This window comes from Lipotes vexillifer, unplaced genomic scaffold (genome assembly GCF_000442215.2).
Source record: "Lipotes vexillifer unplaced genomic scaffold, Lipotes_vexillifer_v1.1 scaffold113, whole genome shotgun sequence".
Taxonomy (NCBI): Eukaryota; Metazoa; Chordata; class Mammalia; order Artiodactyla; family Lipotidae; genus Lipotes; species Lipotes vexillifer.
In genome coordinates this window covers 1,068,662-1,088,174 of record NW_006792514.1, presented here as the reverse complement: position 1 = coordinate 1,088,174, position 19,513 = coordinate 1,068,662, and positions in this window count along the sequence as shown.

Below are 19,513 nucleotides of genomic sequence, written 5' to 3'. Positions count from 1 at the left end.
CACTCTTTCAGGTAAAAACAAGAGAAATATTAGAGAAAATGTTAGCAAGCAATTAGCTTCTATCTTTAGAGCCACTGTTTTGGGGAAGTGTCGATTATACCAGCTTAGCTCTTACTCAGAGAATCTTAGAAATTGGTAACAGAAATGGGGTGCTGATATTATATAAATATAAAATAGGAGGCACTGGCTTAGCAACTGGGTGCTAGGTAACAAGAAAGAAGCTATTGCTAACTGGAAAACGTTATAAACTAGTGACCCTTGTTTGTGACAGTAAAGGAGTTGGTGAATCTGTCACCTGAGACAACCTGTCAGGCAGCTGAACAACATGCCTATAGAACCTACTGCTCTACGAAAAGTAGATGGAAAGTGCAGGAATGGGTTATTTCTGTAATTTCCAGGTATTCAACCAGAATTAACTGTCTAACATTGATGAGGCTATTGTCACAAAGAACTCCTGGAACTAACTGCATACATTCTTTAGCAAAAGTCTAAGACTTTCTTACCTTATACAATAAAAATATCAGTGTTAAGATGCCTTAGTACGTCTATTTCTAAATTAGTTTCATCCTTCCCTCAATGAGAATTGAATAGAAAGCACTAAATAAAACCTTCTCACATTTTGGAAACTGAGAAATGGAATATTTTATTTCCAAAAAAAATGTCTTAGAGGAAAACAAATTTTTAATCTTATATACCACAGTTATCCAATAAATCTTTTGTTTCACTTTAATATTACACACATCTAAAAATACAACAATTAGTAAGATATATTATTTCAAACACACTTCCTTTAGAAATGTTTAATTATTTTAATTGGAGATTTTGTATATTTTGCCTCACTTGTTCTCTCTCTCTCTCTCTCTCTCTCTCTCTCTCTCTCTTATTATCTTTTCATTTCCAAATTTAGCTAAGGATTTGTTAGAATTTCATTCAAGGCCAAGTTGTGTGTTTCTTTAAAAAACTGGGAAGTCATAATCCTCAAATATATATGTAAATAAAAATTCAGGGTTATGTTAGTTATTATATGAAACTTTGGTTCCTAAAAGTGCTGTCAATTTAAAGACTCACAGTACTTTCAACCACCCCCACCTACTACAAAATGGAGACGAGATGTATGAATAAAATTAAGTAAAAGAAAGAGCCTAAAAAAGCAGTAGTCAAAAAACTAAGAAAAATTATAGAAATAAAACTTTGTCTCAAATGTCATCTTCTTTTTTTTTTTTTTTTTTTTTGCGGTATGCGGGCCTCTCACTGTTGTGGCCTTTCCCGTTGCGAAGCACAGGCTCCGGACGCGCAAGCCCAGCGGCCATGGCTCACGGGCCCAGCCGCTCCGCGGCACGTGGGATCCTCCCAGACCAGGGCACGAACCCGCCTCCCCTGCATCGGCAGGCGGAGTCTCAACCACTGCGCCACCAGGGAAGCCCTCATCTTCTTGATAAACACCAAAATTTATCCAAGAAATGCCTGCTACTTTCTATCCCTAAATATATTTTCCCAAGAGCCTACTTATTTAACAGTGAAATTTAGACCACGATGTTGTGTTGGTTGCTTATTCAGAAGAACTATAGTGATTTCTATCCCTATATTCTCCTTTTTCTTTAGGCACATAACAAATAATAAAACACAGAAGTTTTAGGTTTCAACTAGAATGAGAAGTTGGATTCCATTTAAGTTTGTAATTTACTCATTTCCTAACCCCTGAAATGGCTTCAAGTCATTTAAAATTATTTAAACTTTAGCAGCTTAAAAATGGGAGAACAAGAGAGATAATGTCTATGTCTGAGCAGAATCAGGAAAGAATACTTAGTTGTGCCTAATGAAAATGTATTATATAGCAAAATTTGAGACAGTCAGTTAAAAAAAACTATCAAGTTGGATATTTCTATAGATGCTTCCATTCAAAACAAAACAATTATATACTCAAAAGAATTGAAGCCAGGTCTCAAAGAGATATTTGTATACCTACATTCACAGCAATGAATTCAATAGCAATTCAATAGCAAAAAGGTGGAAACAACCCAGGTGTTTATTGATGGATGAATGTACAAACAAAATATGATATATCCATGCAACAGAATATTACTCAGCCTTAGAAAGTAAGGAAATTCTGACACATGCTACAACATGGATGAACCTTGAAGACATTATGCTAGATGAAATAAGCCAGTCACAAAAAGACAAATACTATATGACTCCACTTATATGAGATACCTGGAATAGTCAAATTCATATAGACAGAAAACAGAATGGTGCTTGTCAGGGCATGGTGGGGGTGGCAGGGAGGGAGAAATGGGAAGCTTTGTTTAATGGGTATAGACTTTTGGTTTTTCAAAATGAAAAGAGCTCTGGAGATTGTTTGCATAACAATGTCAATGTACTTAACATTACTGAGTTTTACATATAAGAATGGTTATTTAAGGTGGAAAATTTTTATGTTATGTGTATTTTACCTCAATTAAATTCTTCAATCTACACATGGATTGTTTTAAAAAAGCATGTACCGGGCTTCCCTGGTGGCGCAGTGGTTGAGAGTCAGCCTGCCGATGCAGGGGACGCGGGTTCGTGTCCTGGTCCGGGAAGATCCCACATGCCGCGGAGCGGCTGGCCCGTGAGCCATGGCTGCTGAGCCTGAGCATCTGGAGCCTGTGCTCTGCAACAGGAGAGGCCACAACAGTGACAGGCCCGCGTACCACAAGAAAAAAAAAAAGGATGTACCTATGGGAGGGGTGAACAAAACAGAGATAACAAAGATGACAAAAGATAATAAAAATCACGTTTCAAAATCTTGAAATCAAGCAAGCAAGAAGCTAATCAAATGTAACATCACGAGAGTAGTAGGCAGTTGTAAAATTCAGTAGGAGGGAGAAGCACTTCCAGAATGGCCAAGTAAGGACCCCCCAAAATCTGATCCTCCATAAAAGCAATGAGAACACTGGCAAAAGTTGTCAAAATCAACTTTTTCACAATTTTGGAAATGAATGAAAGGCTTACTACATTATGAGAATGATTAAGTCACAAAAAATGGTTGTGTCACAATAAGTACAGTGAGCTTAGTGGTATTTTCATTTTCCCTATTTCCAATCACTCTCTCCCCAGCATCACAAGACCCTTAAAAATCAGCATCATTACAGCCACAGTGACTGAAAAAACCCGTACTCTAGCAGGCAATGGAGAGAGCAAAATGGGTTTGGAGTTCCACAAAATGGCTCTATCCCAGGGAATTGTCACTATTTGACCTGGCAATTACTTGGAAAAACCCTACTCCCAGGGCTTGTTTTTATTGGACCTAACTCAGAGATCACTCAATGGAAAAAGCTCTAGCCCCATAGCATTTGTTGAAAACACTCAGCTGCAATTGTTTAACAATACAGATGTCTATGGCAGCAATACCAGCTGGAGCAAAGAAGAGGCTGGCTTAAAAACTTAAAAGAGAGATCTGGAGAACGAAATGTCCATGGAAGGATTTGAAAGGCTCTGACATATTCCTTATGATTGAAAAGACCACATTCACGTGCAGCACTATGGACATACCTAAGAAATATCTCAAGAGACCCCATTCTTTCAGCTCTGGCTGATCTTGAGACTCTGCGCATGCAGGAAATGAAGGCTACAGCACAGTTGTCAACTGTCTGGCTACTTGTTGAAGGCGTGCCCCAACATGCACATAGAGCCGCTCAGCAAAGACTGAGATACTTATTGGTTTCAGACATTTAAGGAAATCTCTGTCTAATCATTAACTGACCACAAAGGGAACCAAGCTAAAATTCAGTAGCCACATGTGACAAGAATGTAGACTTCCCAGAATTTATTCAGTAAAGTCAGTAAATAAACAAAAAACAGCAACAAAGAGCAAACACACCAAACCTTGGGGAGGTAGGAAAATTTGATTTTCAGAGTTGCCATATGATATTATTTGAAATTCCCATTTTTCAATAAAAACTTAAAACATACACAAATAAACAGGAAAGTATGGCCCACACACATGAAATAAAGTAGTTAAACAAAATATGGCCCTGAGAAGCCCAGATTTGGGGCATACTAGACAAAGATTTAAAAATACTAAAAATATGTTCAAATAACTAAAGGAAACCATGTCTAAAGAATTAAAGGAGAATCTAAAAACATTATTTCACCAAACAAAGAATATCAATTTAGGTATTTCCCTGGTGGTCCAGTGGTTAAGACTTCGCTTTCCAGTGCAGGGGGTGCAAGTTCGATCCCTGGTCAGGGAGCTAAGATCCCACATGCCTCGTGGCCAAAAAACCAAAACATAAAACAGAAGCAAGGTTAAAATAAATTCAATAAAGATTAAAAAAAAAAGAATATCAATATAGCGATAAAAATTATTTTTAAAAAGAACCAGATTAAAATTCTGGTGTTGAAAAGTACAATACCTGAAATGGAAAATTCACTAGAGGGGTTCAACAGCAGATTTTAATAGGCAGAAGAAAGAATCAGTGAACTTGAAGATATGTGGATTAAGATTATCCAGGCTTAGGAACAGAAAAAGAATGAAGAAAAATTAACAGAGCCTCAGAGACGTATGAAACTACAGATATTGTATCATGCCATGCACACTGGGAAAGGAAAGAAACATTATTTGAAGAAATAATGGCCAAAGACTTCCCAAATTTGATGAAAACATTAATCTATACATCCAAGGAGTTCAATAAACTCAAAGTAGGATAACTAAAAAGAATCCACACCAAGATACATCATAGTCAAAATGTCAAAAGACAGAGAGAAACTTGAACACAGCAAGAAAAAGTCTCATCACAATCAAAGGATTCTCAATGAGATTAACAGCTGATTTCTCATCAGACACTATGAAGGCCAGAGAGCATTGGAATAACACATTCAAATCAGTAAAATTTTTAAAAGTTAACCAAGACTTCTATATCCAGCAAAATTATCCTTCAAAAATGAAGAAGAAATTAAGACATTCCCAGCCAAGCAAAACCTGAAAGAATCCATCACTATCAAGTCTGTCTTACAGGAAATACTAATGGGAGTTCTTGAGGCTGAAATGAAAATCACTAAATATTAACTCATATCCACATGAAGACATAAAGAGAATTGGAAAAGCTAATGACATAGTTAAATGCAAAGTACATTATAAATGTATTTTTGTTTACGTTTTTCTATTTAAAAACAACTACATAAGACAATAACTATAAAAGTGTTAATGATGGGCTTACAATGTATAAAGCAAGGAATTAAGCCATATTGAAGTAAAGTTTTTGTATACTTTTGAAATGATGTTGAAATTGATCTGAACTTGATTGCTTTAAATTAAGAATTTCACTGTTAATAACCAGGCAACAACTAAGAAAATAACTCAAAAATAATCATAACTATTATCAGGAATGACAGGATAAAGGCCTATGAAAATTATCTTCTCCAGAAAAGCAACAACAAGAAAATTTAAATGGAACACTACAAAACATATATATTTAATGCAAGTAATGGAGGAACTGAGGAACAAAAAAGAAACATAAGACACACAGAAAACCAATAGCAAACAAGGCAGATATATATCCATCTGATAAACAGTAATTACATTAAATGTAAATAAATTAAACACTCCAATCAAACATTCTAGTTAAACACTCACCAAAAGGCAGAGATTGACAGAATATTTTTTTTTTTTCAGAATATATTTTTAAATGAGTCAACTACATGCTGTCTAAAAGAGACAATTTAGATTCAGAGACACAAATGGGTAAAAGTAAAAGGATGGAAAAAGATACATCGTGGGAACAGTAACTAAAAAAAGAGATGGAGTGACAATGCCAACAACAGACAAAATAGACTTTAAGGCAAAAATGGTAACTTGGGAGAAAGAATATTTTATAAAGACAAATGGGTCAATTCAAAAGGAAGACATAATGATTACAAACATATATGTTACAAGAGGCTGCAAAATACATGAGTAGAAACTGACAGAGTTCAAGGGAGAAAAAGACAATTTAACAACAATAGTTATGTCAATACTCCATTTTCCATATTGGATTGAACAATTAGGAGATCAACAAGGACAGATATGCACCAAAAGCACAAGAAAGAAAATAAAAGATACTTGGGCTTTATCAGAATTACAAACTTTTGTGCTTCAAATGACACTGTCAAGAGAGTGAAAAGACAATCCAAAAAACATAAGAAATATTTTCAAGTCATATGTCTCATAAGTGTCTAGAATCCAGAAAGTTACAAAAAAAATCTGTACAACGCAAAAATTTTTAAATAAATTAAATTTATTTTAAAATTAGCAAAGGATTTGAAGAGACCTGCCTCCAAAAAATATACACAAATGGCCAATAACCACACAAAAAGATGCTCAACATCATGAGTCATTACAGAAAAGCAAATCAAGACCACAATGAAATACCACTTCATACCCACCAGAATGGTTAAATCAAAAAGAAAAGCAATAACAAGTAAAATGTAAAATGGTGCACTCACTTTGGAAAACTGTTTGGCAGAGCCTCAAAATGATAAACATAGAGTTACCATATGACCCAGCAATTCCACTCCTAGGTGTATACTCAAGAGAACTGAAAACATATATCTACACAAAAACTTTTACACAAATGCTCACTGCAGAATTATTCATAATAGCCAAAAATTGAGAACATCTCAAATGTCCATCAACTGATGTGTGGATAAACAAAATGTGGTATATATACAATAAAATTTTATTTGGCTATACAAAAGAATGGCATGCTAACACATGCTACAATATGGATAAACTTTGAAAACATTATGCTAAGTGAAAGATGCTAGTCACAAAAGGCTACATATTATATAATTCCACTTTTATGAAATGTCTACAAGAGGCAAATTTATAGCGACAGAAACTAGAGTGATGGTTGCCAGGGCCTGGAGGCAGGGGAGATGAGTGACTGCTAAGGACACTGGACTTCTTTGGAGGATGATAAAAAGGTTCTGGGGGCTTCCCTGGTGGCGCAGTGGTTGAGAATCTGCCTGCCAATGCAAGGGACACGGGTTCGAGCCCTCGTCTGGGAAGATCCCACATGCCTCGGAGCGACTGGCCCCGTGAGCCACAATTACTGAGCCTGTGCGTCTGGAGCCTGTGCTCCGCAACAAGAGGGGCCATGATAGTGAGAGGTCGGCGCACCGCGATGAAGAGTGGCCCCCGCTTGCCGCAACTAGAGAAAGCCCTCGCACAGAAACAAAGAGCCAACACAGCCATAAATAAATAAATGAATTAAATTAAAAAAAAAAAAAAGGTTCTGAAATTACAGGATGGTGATGGTTGCACAACTACGTAAATATACTAAAACCCACTACATTGTACACTTTAAGATGACGGATTTTATGGTATGTGAATTATATCTCAACAAAGCTATTATTTTTTTAAATCAGTGAGGAAAATGAATACCTACAGAATGACTCACCAAGGTAGAAAATAAACTATATTCTGTCTTACAATCAGTACAGATCACTGACCCAGACTGTGGTGGATGTAAAGATGATAATAATGTAAAGATAAATAATAAACAGTCCTAATCTTTAAGGAATTTAGTTTTTAACCAGAAGTATAATCAATAACAAATCTTTGGAAAGAATTTTGATTCCTTCACCTAGTTTTCACTCTCAAAATATATAAAATGCTAACTTTACCATGACAAACTTTAATAGAAAACTCAATTCCAGCAAACTTTAAATATTAGCCAGGACTTCCCTGGTGGCACAGTGGTTAAGAATCCACCTGCCAATGCAGGGGACATGGGTTTGAACCCTGGTCCAGGAAGATCCCACATGCTGCAGAGCAACTAAGCCCATGCACCACAACAACTGAGGCTGCACTCTAGAGCCTGTGAGCCACAACTACTGAGCCCACGTGCCACAACTACTGAAGCCCACGCACCTAGAGCCCATTCTCTGCAACAAGAGAAGCCACCGCAATGAGAAGCCCGCGCACCACTAGGAAGAGTAGCCCTCACTCACCCCAACTAGGGAAGGACCGCACGCAGCAACGAAGACCCAATGCAGCCATAAATAAATAATTTTTTTAAGTATGTTTAAAATTTTTTTTAATAAATAAATATTAGCCACCACCTAAATTCAACAACCAGATGCTAAAGGTAAATTAACTCAAATGCTATCTCCAGTCACACTTCTCTCCAAGCACAGTAAGTTCCAAGCTGTGGTCCAGCCTCCCAACTCTGTTTCATCGTATGATCCTAGCTTGGGGGTGCCAAGAAATTTCCATGACCTCATTTCCTCACCCTGGACCCAACTCCATGCTTACTTCCCCTTCAGATTTTACAGCACCAAAATTTTATGCCTTTAGGCATCTAACTCTTTCCTTCAAACACCATTAGTTACTGAGGTTCTTCAGACATATATTTTAAATCAGGTCATCAAACCAAGTGCAGCTCCCTTCTTTTATGTCTTTTTATTTCTTTTACTTAGTAAAGATCCAAAATGGTCCTTACCAGGACCAAAAGGCCTCTCCCTGTGTTTGGTGCCCTGCACTAAAAAAGCCAGGTATTCACACCACCACATATGTTTTGTTGCTCCTGAACAGGGGTTACAAAACAGATACAGGCAGCATATGAATTTAGTTTGGCCTGAGCCATTCTAAAAACATTTTAATTACCAACATACTATACCCAAGAGATGTTTTATGTACAAACTTATATTTTTAGCTTCATTTGAAAAATCTGATGATTTGGCCATGCTGCACCCAAATTCCCATGTGGCAACAACTGGGTGACCTGAGTGGTGACACCTCCTTCCCCTCTGATGAAGAATGCCTCTCCATGATCCTCACCACTCCACAAAGTTTCCGTGCACAGCACTTTAAGCCAGTTTCACTTGTGTCCTGCTGGCTCTGGAGGGGTTGGCGTATGAGAACCGAGCCCAAATCCAGAGTGTTAGAAGTTGTTTCTAATCATAAGGGGAAGACCTTTTCCCTTATATTTGGTTTCACGTTGCATGGCCGCTTTCCTCTACCTTTGCCAAGCTCTCCTAGTTTCTCACTCCAAACTGTTTCAACTTCCTGTAATCATCATCACGTCTAACATCTGTACCACTCACTTACTTAAATTACCCTGGGGCACTCCTACATAATTCTGGCCTGGCAAGAAGCAGTGCTCATTCCAGGCCAACACGACAGAAAGCACTGAGGATCTCATCCACAGACCAATGAAATCTTCATTTCCAGACTCACCTCTCTTTGAAGATAAATGCTCCTCCTAAATTTCTGAATTTTGTGTTAATAATAAGATGCTTCTCAAACTTTACTGTGTATAGAACATATCTGAGGATCTTGTTAAAATGCAGATTCTGACTCAGTAGGTCTGGCTTCCAGGTGATGCTGATGCCACTGGTCTGTAGACTACACTTTGAATAGCAAGGAGTTAAAAGGCTTCCAAAGGAAGAAGGAGGTTTCTGATACGGGAATTATCTCAATGAATCAGACCTCCAAGACTTGGCTTTCTGCCATTTTAAAACTACAAAAATAGTAATCTTTTAGCATCTGTGCCAACTTAATATCTGATTTATATAAATAATAGCCTTTCATAATGGTCCATGAAAAAGAAACACGTGGTTCCTTCAGCCATGAGGCATTGATCATTGTATATGTATTCACTTCATGATCAATACTGAGCATTATACAGAGGTATCAGCCAAGTTTCCATATCTTCAGAGTACTTAAAGTCTAGTTGGCAAAAAGACTAATAGCAAACAAAATAAGTAGTGCACCACCTAAAGCAGCAGATGATTAAGATCTTAATTGCTATAAGATAGTGATTCCCAAGAGTGGGGCATATTAGCATGTGCGGGGAAGGTATCAAACTAAACACACTGCCCTCAATCCCCTCCCAGATTAGGATACTCACTCTACCCCCAATCTCATTGCCAATCAGGACAAAGGAAGCTACATTTACTTCTAGAAATGCCATATTCTTCATAAGAGTAAGATGGGGGGGAAATGATGAAAAGCACCACTTTCAAATGACACACAGAAAAGCAGGTAGAACGGGTGGGCATTCCAGGTGGGAAGTGTTCCTGTGGTAACAGTGCTGAGGTGGAGGTGAGTCTGGGGTATTTATGGAATGGAAAGAGGACCTGCCTACTGAAAGTAAACCAGAGTGGTCCACTTAACCACCGCCCGGTTCTAGGTGGAGGAAGCATGGAAGCGATCTCCTAAGAACTGGATGGCCACCATTAACGACCTTGAGAAGATACTTCTTTGTACAAAGGCTGAACTAGTTTGCCTCTCAGGTCCCTCCCAATTTTTCCTCAACTGCAGAACAAAATTTCAATTTTCCTCTAACACGGAATTCTAACCTGAATCACATGCCTTGCCTGATACTGACCATGAGAAATGAGTGAAGAGAATGTGAACATGTAAAAGTGGATGTGCATAAATTGAAGAAAAAGAGAGCCTACGTCATTGCGTCGGGTTCAATTCCATGGCTGCTCTACACCCCTGGTTCTTTGAGACGGCTCTCGAAGGTCGTATTTTCAACTCTGTCATCAACCACCTTTGCGACTCCTCTCTGAGCCCTGTCCAAATGATCCTCATCCCTCTCACACAGGCAAGTGATGAATTACACTCCAGGTCTTCCCTGACCACCCCATGTAAAGGAAGTCTCAGTTATACTTCCTTCTCTATCAAGGTCCTCCTCTACAAAGCACTTATCACACTTTCAACTATGTTTTCTTCACTTTTTACTCACAAAATATTTCAAAATTACATTCAGGAGATCATACAGTTCAGAAGTTAATGTAAAAGTAGCTGAAATACCACCACCCTAATGTAAAAATGTTTACATTTACATTTCTGCCACATTTGCTTTGCAATTACATATTTACTTGTTTATTCACATTTTTGTTACCATTGCCTATATCCTAATTCAATTTTCTGTTTTATCTGGTTAGGGCCATGTCTGAATACTGACCTCTTTTATACCTATCACTCAGCACAGAGCCTGGCATATGTAAGACTCTAAATGTTTGTTCAATGAATAATGCATGAATGACTTCTGTCCTAGAATGAAATAATGGCCATCACTACAGAATAGTTATTAGACAAAAGACAATCACTCCATCTTTATTAAAGTCCAAAAAAAAGAGAGAAATGGATCTTTTTTCTTTCTTTTTTTTTTTTTTGGCCTCACCTGAGGCTTGTGGGATCTCAGTTCTCCAACCAGGGATTAAACCCGGGCCACAGCAGTGAAAGCCCGGAATCCTAACCACTAGGCCACCAGGGAACTCCCCAAGAAATGGACCTTTATTGACGGATGAGGGTTAAAATTTAAATGTGTGCTATAACTGGATATTCCACATTATAGTGGGTTAGCTGAACAAGAAACAGAACTTCCCTAGAGGCCCTTATCCCTCTTGCCCTGGATAGCACATATATCTGCTAAAAGACATGGACAGAGAGGAGATGAGCTCTCAAAGTATCTTCTAGTTTAAAGATGCCAACTCAATAGCTTAAAGACGGAAAGAACAAAAGAAGAGGGAGGCAGGGAGGGGAGAAAAGAAGGAGAGAAGAAGGGAGGGAAGGGAAGAGAGAGGGAGGGAGGAGGGAAGGAAGGAGGGAGTCCTATGCAGAGAATCCTAGACCACTAGAGAACATTTATATTTTTTCTAGGTTAGGTTGGAGGCAATACAGATCGTGTTCTGAAAACCCTCAAGTATCAAGTCCATTTGTCTGAAAGGAAGCCAAGCCTAAGGAAAAAGTATAAGAAAAGTCATGTCCAATTGTCAGACTTCTCCACCTCCTTTTACCTATACTCCCGGCCAGCCAGTATCTTAACACAAAATCCTAAAAGCCTGGGTTCCTCCCACTGTGGTTCCTTACATGCTCTCAAATATTAAGTATACACCTGTACTCTCTCTGCATCAACTTTATTGGATCTAAGTTCTATTCCTTTGTGCTCTTATTCTTCCAATAGTTCACTGAGAGGTATTATGCTTCTGATTTAAAGGACTGTCCATTACTGAAAATATTTCCTCAACTCTTTTTTTTTTAACCTCCTCTACTCTTTATGGTCAATGTGGACCTCCAACTCTCTCTAATGAAAAAAATGTCTCAGTCCTAAGACTGTGGCAGATTGTTTTATTTGTTAACAATTCTTCCTTCCCTCCCTGTCCTTGACATGGTTCCCTGTGGGCAGAGTTTAGTACTGAGGCATGCCACTTGATACAAGAGAAATCATTTCTTGTTTTTCTTTTTTTTCTTTTTTTTTTTTTTTTGTGGTACGCGGGCCTCTCACTGCTGTGGCCTCTCCCGTTGCAGAGACACGCAGGCTCCGGACGCGCAAGCTCAGCGGCCATGGCTCACGGGCCTAGCCGCTCCGCGGCATGTGGGATCTTCCCGGACCGGGGCACGAACCCGTGTCCCCTGAATTGGCAGGCGGACTCTCAACCACTGCGCCACCAGGGAAGCCCCAAGAGAAATCATTTCTAATCCGCATCATGAAGAAACATTTTTCTTGCTCCACAGATATCTTACACCACAGATAAAATATCATATGAGCACCTTTCCCCTAAACAGCCAGGGTACATCAGCACAGAGAAGCAGCCTTATACTCCCTGCCCATCACTTTGCACAGCACATGCAGATACTCAGGGGCTGCAATTTGGCTGTACCCAGTTTTCACTTTCTTTTAGTATTTCCTCAAGATCAGAAGGTGCTACATCTTCGCTGTGAATGGAAGAGCATGTGGATTGGCTTCTAGGTACTTTTTTCTTCATGAACCCATCACCTTCTTATCTGTACATGAAACTTATGCTCTGTCAGTCCTGCCTCCTGAGGACTTTTCCAGTCTCATATATAATGGTTAACCAAAAGAAAAATGTCTTCCCCTATAGCACGAGTTTTCAGTGATAAATGAACAAAGCATCACCGAGTGCTCTTCCCTGAACAAATGCCAAAAGCTGATTCATTCTCTGCATGACATCGGTGGGTTTCATCCAACCATAAAGTGAAATATCTGCTAGCGTGCATTTGATAGAAATCGCTCTTCCCTACTCCGCTGATATTATGCAACAACCAACCGTGTTATTTGACAAAGGAATTGTCAATAACTTCCGGTTTCTCTCTAAGGATAATGTTTGTCTTTAACTTTCCAGCTGATTTTCCAGGTGTCTCTTCAATAAAATGACTTATACTTACTTCTGTTACAAGGATCCTTTAATGAAGCTACTAGAGTTTTAATCTCTTACCCACCGTTAGCAGTATAATACATTAATTTTGTAACGGAAAACATTATTGGGTACTTGCCCTGGGAAACTTGAATAGTATAACAAGGAAGCCACTGTGCTTTGTTTGAAAATGACACCAAAACATCCGTGGCTTCACAGACAAAGTTTCATAACAGGCAATGACTGGGGACTTGGAGCGAATGGATGGCAAGCCCAATAAAAAGCAGTTTTGAGATAGTCATTGTCATACTTCCATATGCACTTTTCCATTTCAGCTACTGTTTTGAAATCATCACTCTCACAAACGTCCTTGTTTTTACACATACAGATACACATTTTATATTTGGAATGGGATTCGGTTCTGTTACGTATGTTTATGACATTCTGAACTGCAGCATTTACATTACTATTTTCATCACTATTTTCACACTGCAATGAACCACTTTTGAGCCACTGATCTATTTTTGTGAAATTGAGATACAATTTAAGACCAGCAACAACAAACTATGCTATTTTAACAAATAAACAATAAGCAAATGACATAAAAATATATTAACCAAGATGAAGTGCACCATGATGAAATGTTTATGAAATGTAAGCTATATTGACCAGTGCAGTCTTCATAGCATGAACACAATTTTTCATACCATAATAACTTTTAAGAACATAATGGGATTTCTGCTGAAATTATAATTACTCTCACATCTCAAGCTCTGCCACTCCTACACCATCTTTCTGATTCACATTTCGAAGTCCCCCCCATCACCCCAACACCTTGTGTTGGTCTTCTTGCTAACCTTTGAACACATCCAAACACATTCTCACCTTCAGGCCTTCGCACTGGCTGTTCCCTCTGCCTGGAACACTCCTCCCCAGGTATCTGTATGAGTAACTTCTGTCACTTCCTTTAAGTCTCTGCTTAAGGTCTCTTTCTTCATGAAGGCTACTCAACTACATTTATCCTGTTCTACTTTCTTTCTTCCAAAGCACTTATCTCCTTCTACCATGCTATATAATTTGGTTTATTGTGCATCTCCCACTCCTACCCCTCCACTCCCAACTGAAAGAAAACTTCACAAGGGCAGTTTGATTCATTCAGCAATTAGATTCATGGAAGGTTCTCAATAAATAGTAGTTGAATGAATGAATGAATAAGTGAAATGTTTTCACTGCTTTTCCTTTTTAGCCACCAATCTGTCTGTGGATCTTACTTTGAGAATTAAACAGAAAATGGAGAACTATCAAATGATTTAAGCACGAGAACTACACAAGGTCAGAAGATGATTTAAACTTTGGAGAGGCTGGACATTTTTTTTAGTTTAAAAGTCAACCCATGAAAAAAATGATGAAAGTCACAATTTTCCAAATGACTAGGTCTTCGTAAGTAGTTAATTTCAACCCCACAATACACATATCTATAGATATATGATCAATGTTTGTATATATACACATACACATATATGCATACACACATTAGACATACACTGAACAAATCTAGAAGAAGCTAAGGACATTTTTCCATCAGATGGGTATTCTTCATGTAAAAGCTAATGACTTACGTAATAGTTAAGACAACCATCCGTCATAATTTTCCTGGGATAGCCCAGTTTATACTGTTTGATCTGGTGCCCCTTCCAGTTAGTATCCCCTTTTATTCTCAAAAGTGTCCTTATCTGAGCAAAAATAACTACATGGTTATCCTACTCATAAAGAAGATACATACATTTCTTCTTACTCAAGCATGCCGACCAAGCTTTGGAGGATTTTAGCGGAGTGGGTGTGGAAAAAGTGACAGCCATAATTAATTGTAACACCTGCTGGCCAGCACCGCAAGTGAACTCTTTCAAACAGGCAATTCTTTAGCCAAGGAGCACAACCATTGTTGAAGTACATGCCACAAGCTTCATATATCTATAGCTTTAGAACTCAAATCCCCACCAGGCCACCTGCACAATCTCTAGCCCCTATGAGAATGTTCATGTGATGAGTGGGCACAGCACATTCTTCTCTGCAAGCCCTTTGTCTGAAAAACTGAGACCCAAACCCAAGACTCTAGTCAAAAGAGAGGGCAGAAAACAAAGGCTCTTCTATTATCCTCGTGGCCCAGAGGGCTTGGAAACTAGGAGAATGTGGAGTCAAGTCTTCACAACGACACATGTGTTTTGGTCTCTCAGTGAATTCCAAGAACTTGACCAAACACTAGATCTTGAAACTTTCATTCACATCTGCAAAAGCCATGCACCCATCAGGTCTCCAAACAGAATTTTGTTGAAGCTGCTCTCCCAAATCATAGGAGTTGTCCCAATTCATGCCAGCCCTAGGTAAACAGGCACTCATTCTTATTGTGCTCGAAGACAATAATAACCTGGGCTCAGAGCCAGGGTAGACACTTAATATGTCAAGGAAAAAACTATTTTATTTCTTATATGTATAAATAGATGACAAGCAACCAATTACGTCAGTCTTTTGTCTTCCTTGCTATTTCTTTTTTCCTTATGCATTTTTTTGTTTTTTGGGGTTTTTTTTTTTTACCTTTCTTACCTTTGCATTTAACAAATTAAAGACTGAAATAAAGCCAGACTCAAAATTTGAAGTCAGGAGAGGGTGGTGAAGAAAATAGTGAAGATTCCTTAATATCTAGGGTGACCACATAATTTATCATCCAAACCAGGGCACTTTTAAATGTGAAAGGGGATGCATTTGATAATTCAGATAGGTCAACAGGAAAAAACCAGGACTACTGCAGGCTAACCAGAGGGTGTAGTCACCCTTCTAATCCCTCATACATTTTCCCACACAACAGGCATCCTGTGTGTAAAGAAGCAATTCTGCCTCTGCTACATCAACCGAACTTCAAATATAGTCCTCTCTGTTTCAGGCCAGGCCTGGCTTTCCACAATGGAGCTGGAAATGTTTTCACTCCACCCTGCCATTCCCTATTCGTGCAAAACTGCCTCCATTTTTTACTCAAGAAAGCAGGCAGCAACACACTAGAATGTGGATGCAGGCCAGGTGCCCAGTAAGCCCCAGGCCTGGTGCCTCGGGTTTCTCAAAAAGGAATACTTCACAAGAAAGGAAGCAACCTGGTGAGAAGGTACACAGATACCAGCCACAGATTTAACAATCTGAATTTGAATGTTAGACCCTTTTGTTGATGCCAAGGCACACACTGAAACTGGACAGAGCCCGAAAGCCACCTCTCCAGCAGCACACATTCATCCAAAAGAAATGGCTATGGCATCTGTCCTCAGCTACAGGTAACAACCTTGGTTTCTTTGCCTTTTGCTGTGATCAGTGGTGCAGAGGGATTTGAAAAAAGTAAGAAAATATGTGGGTTTTTTCCCCTCAAGATCACGGTTCCCACGTTAAACAGAGCCAGTGCGTACTTTTACCCCATACTTCCTGTTCAGGGGGGTCAAACATTGCTCATGTTCTTCATTAAATTTAGTCCTGTGGTTAGTGACTATTAATTCACTGGAATATTCTCCCTCACATGCATCCAGAGGGGAGACCAATTTTGCAATCTAGTTGGAATCTACAGCACATAAGAATCTATGATGGTGGTAGGAGCAGAAAAGCTCCAGCTGGCTTATCTCAAACGTTCAGAATGACTGATTTCTTCACGGACTCCACAGTCATTCAAAAAGATTCACTGCCCAAGGCTGTTCAATGCTGTGATGAAGGCAAATGATAAAGCAAATGTCTTAGGCTGTTAAGCCTTATAAAAGTAAAGTACTACCCATAGCTGAGAGTCTCATGACAAATGCTGGGAGCCAGGGAACCACCTGTCACGGAGATGGTAGAAGAAACTCCTTTTGAATTCATGCAGATTGGACTAAAGTCCTTCCAGCTAGGAGACACTATGAGTCCAAGGGGCCATTTGTATACAAGAACTGCTGTTATCCCAGTGGTACAATAATCTTAAATTCAAAGACATTTTTGTTAATATAACTGTTTAAACTGCTTCATATAACCACAATTGAGGCCAAAATGGGCCGAAGGAATAATCAAAACAAACAGCTCAATAATGACTTTTTAAATGTTCAAAGAAAAAAGAAACTAACTGGTTAGGCTGCTGGATGATAAGGTTATAATGCCTCCTTTGGGAGATGAAAATTATGGCTTCCCCACCTGACCCCATCTCCCAACAGTGAAGTGGATAATTTCTGAAGAATACAATGACCCTTTATGCTGGGCTTCTCTTGTCTGCTAGGGATGCCATCTGTCTCCCACACTATATAAACAATCCCTGCAGGAATCTTCTGATGCCCAAACAGATTAGCAAACTCCAGATTTTCACACCATTAATAATATCCCCATCCAGATTAGGCTTCTTGCTTTAATAACTCCAAAGATAAGCCTAATAACTGATCCTTTTGGTTTACAGGTAATGTGAGTGTCATTTTAAAGATAACCTCTCAGAACACACAGCCATCTGTTGGAGGGGGAGCGGGTGGAGCTCTCTCTAGGCAACAGAAGAAATGAGCCCTTGAGGGAACAGGAGAAATAGTAAAATGAAAATGATACTTATGAGACAAATGAAAACATGAAATTTCACCAGGTCTAATAGAGGACTCTAATAATTACATTAAAATCTTTTTCTTCCAAATGACAAACTAGAAAACTATTCAAAAAAAGACAAGTTTCACACTTTGACAAAGGCATACGTACAATGAGAATTCAGAGTTTGCTCGACTCTAGGACGGTGAAAGCAGAAACCGTACTGGGAAGGCTAAAGGCCCCCGGGAAGTTTGCCTACCGTTCACCTCTACCTACGAGGATTGCTGATTCTTGCCTTCTCCAAGTTTAATATCGATTGATCCCCTGTAACTCTGTGAGCTCTCTGTATTGTCTCCAAAGACTTCCAACTCTAAAAGAAATAAATCTACCTGTAAAGCTGTTCCTAAATTAATAATAATCAAGGGAAAACACCTGAGCTCTGCTAATAGCGGAAAACACAAGGCATGGAAGAGCCAGACCTCTGCAGTTGCACGTCCTCGGAAACGTCTACGTCTAAATCTGCAGCCCCAGTTTCCTCCAGGCCCCAAGCCCCCGCAGAAGATGTTCACAACACGTTCCAAACCAAGAAGAAAATGAAGCCTCCGCTCCCTCAAGTGACGCTCAGATGGACCCAAAAGTCTCAGCTCCCCGGGAGAACCAAACCTTGAAACACGTCCCAGTGCCTTTCACCCGCGTCTCTGGGCAGCGGAAGCCGAAATGTCAAATGAATGACCGCGCCGGGGCGAGAGGGAGGAAAACAAAGCCACCTCCCGCTGTCCGGTACCTGCGGCGCGAGGGCCGGGCCAGGGCCGCGCACTCACCTGGGGCTCGGCGCCTGCTGCCGCCGACTGCGGGTGGGGACGAGGCCGCCGGGCGACAGGGCGCCCCCGCAGTCGCCCGGACCCGCGGCCCCGGCGCCCTCCGGCCGGCCCACGCACGCCGCGGGGAAAGCAGGCGACCGGGGGCGCCGCCGCGCGTAGCATGCAGCTCCCGGCTGCGGCGGCCGCTGCCACGGGGCCGAGGTACCCTACGCGGCCGTCTCCGACCCGGCGACTCCGAGGCAGCGACGAGAGACGCAGCGCGGAGCCGAGCGCGCCCGACGCGCCCCTCAGAGGCTCTTCCCGCCGCCTTCCGCAGCGGGCTGGGTCTCGGCTCGCCTTTGTGCTGGCATCCTCCTTCGCTCCCAACTACGCCCGGAGCTCCCCGGGCGGCTCCGCGCCGCCGCCCACCCCCGGGTTACGCCGCGCCCCCCGCGCGGCCCGCCGATTCTGTCGAGTCAGCGGCGGCGGCAGTGGCGGGGACGCGCGAAGCCATATCTCCCGCCCGCTCTCGGGAGGGCGCCAGGGGTCTGGGCGTCCGGAGCAGGTTTACGGGCGAGCTCGGCGGCCCGGGCGCGGCGCGTCCCCGAGCGGCCCCGCAGCGCCTGGCTCCCAGCCGCTCGCTCTCCAGGCGTCGCCCGCGACCCGCGCGCCGGCCCGCCCGCGTCGCCCTCTCTCGCCGCTCCCCGCGGGCTCGCCCGGCCTCCCTCGCGCTGCCACTTTCCTCGGGCCCACCGTGCCCGGTGCCCGCCCTAGCCCTCGGGGGGCGAAGGGTGCGGGCCGCTCACCTCCCGCGGCGTCGGCGCCCCTCCCGCTGGAAGCCCGGGCGGCATCTGCCCGCACCTCCCTGTGGGGCGCTGGGCTGGGGGCTTCCTGCACGTCAGGGACCAGAGTCGGGGAGGCGGGAGGGGTGAGGGGAGAGGACGGGAGGGACTGCCAGACCTTGGCCAGTTGGACCTTCCCGGGGAAGGTGTGGGAGAGCGGGGCGGATGCAGCTGGGCGAA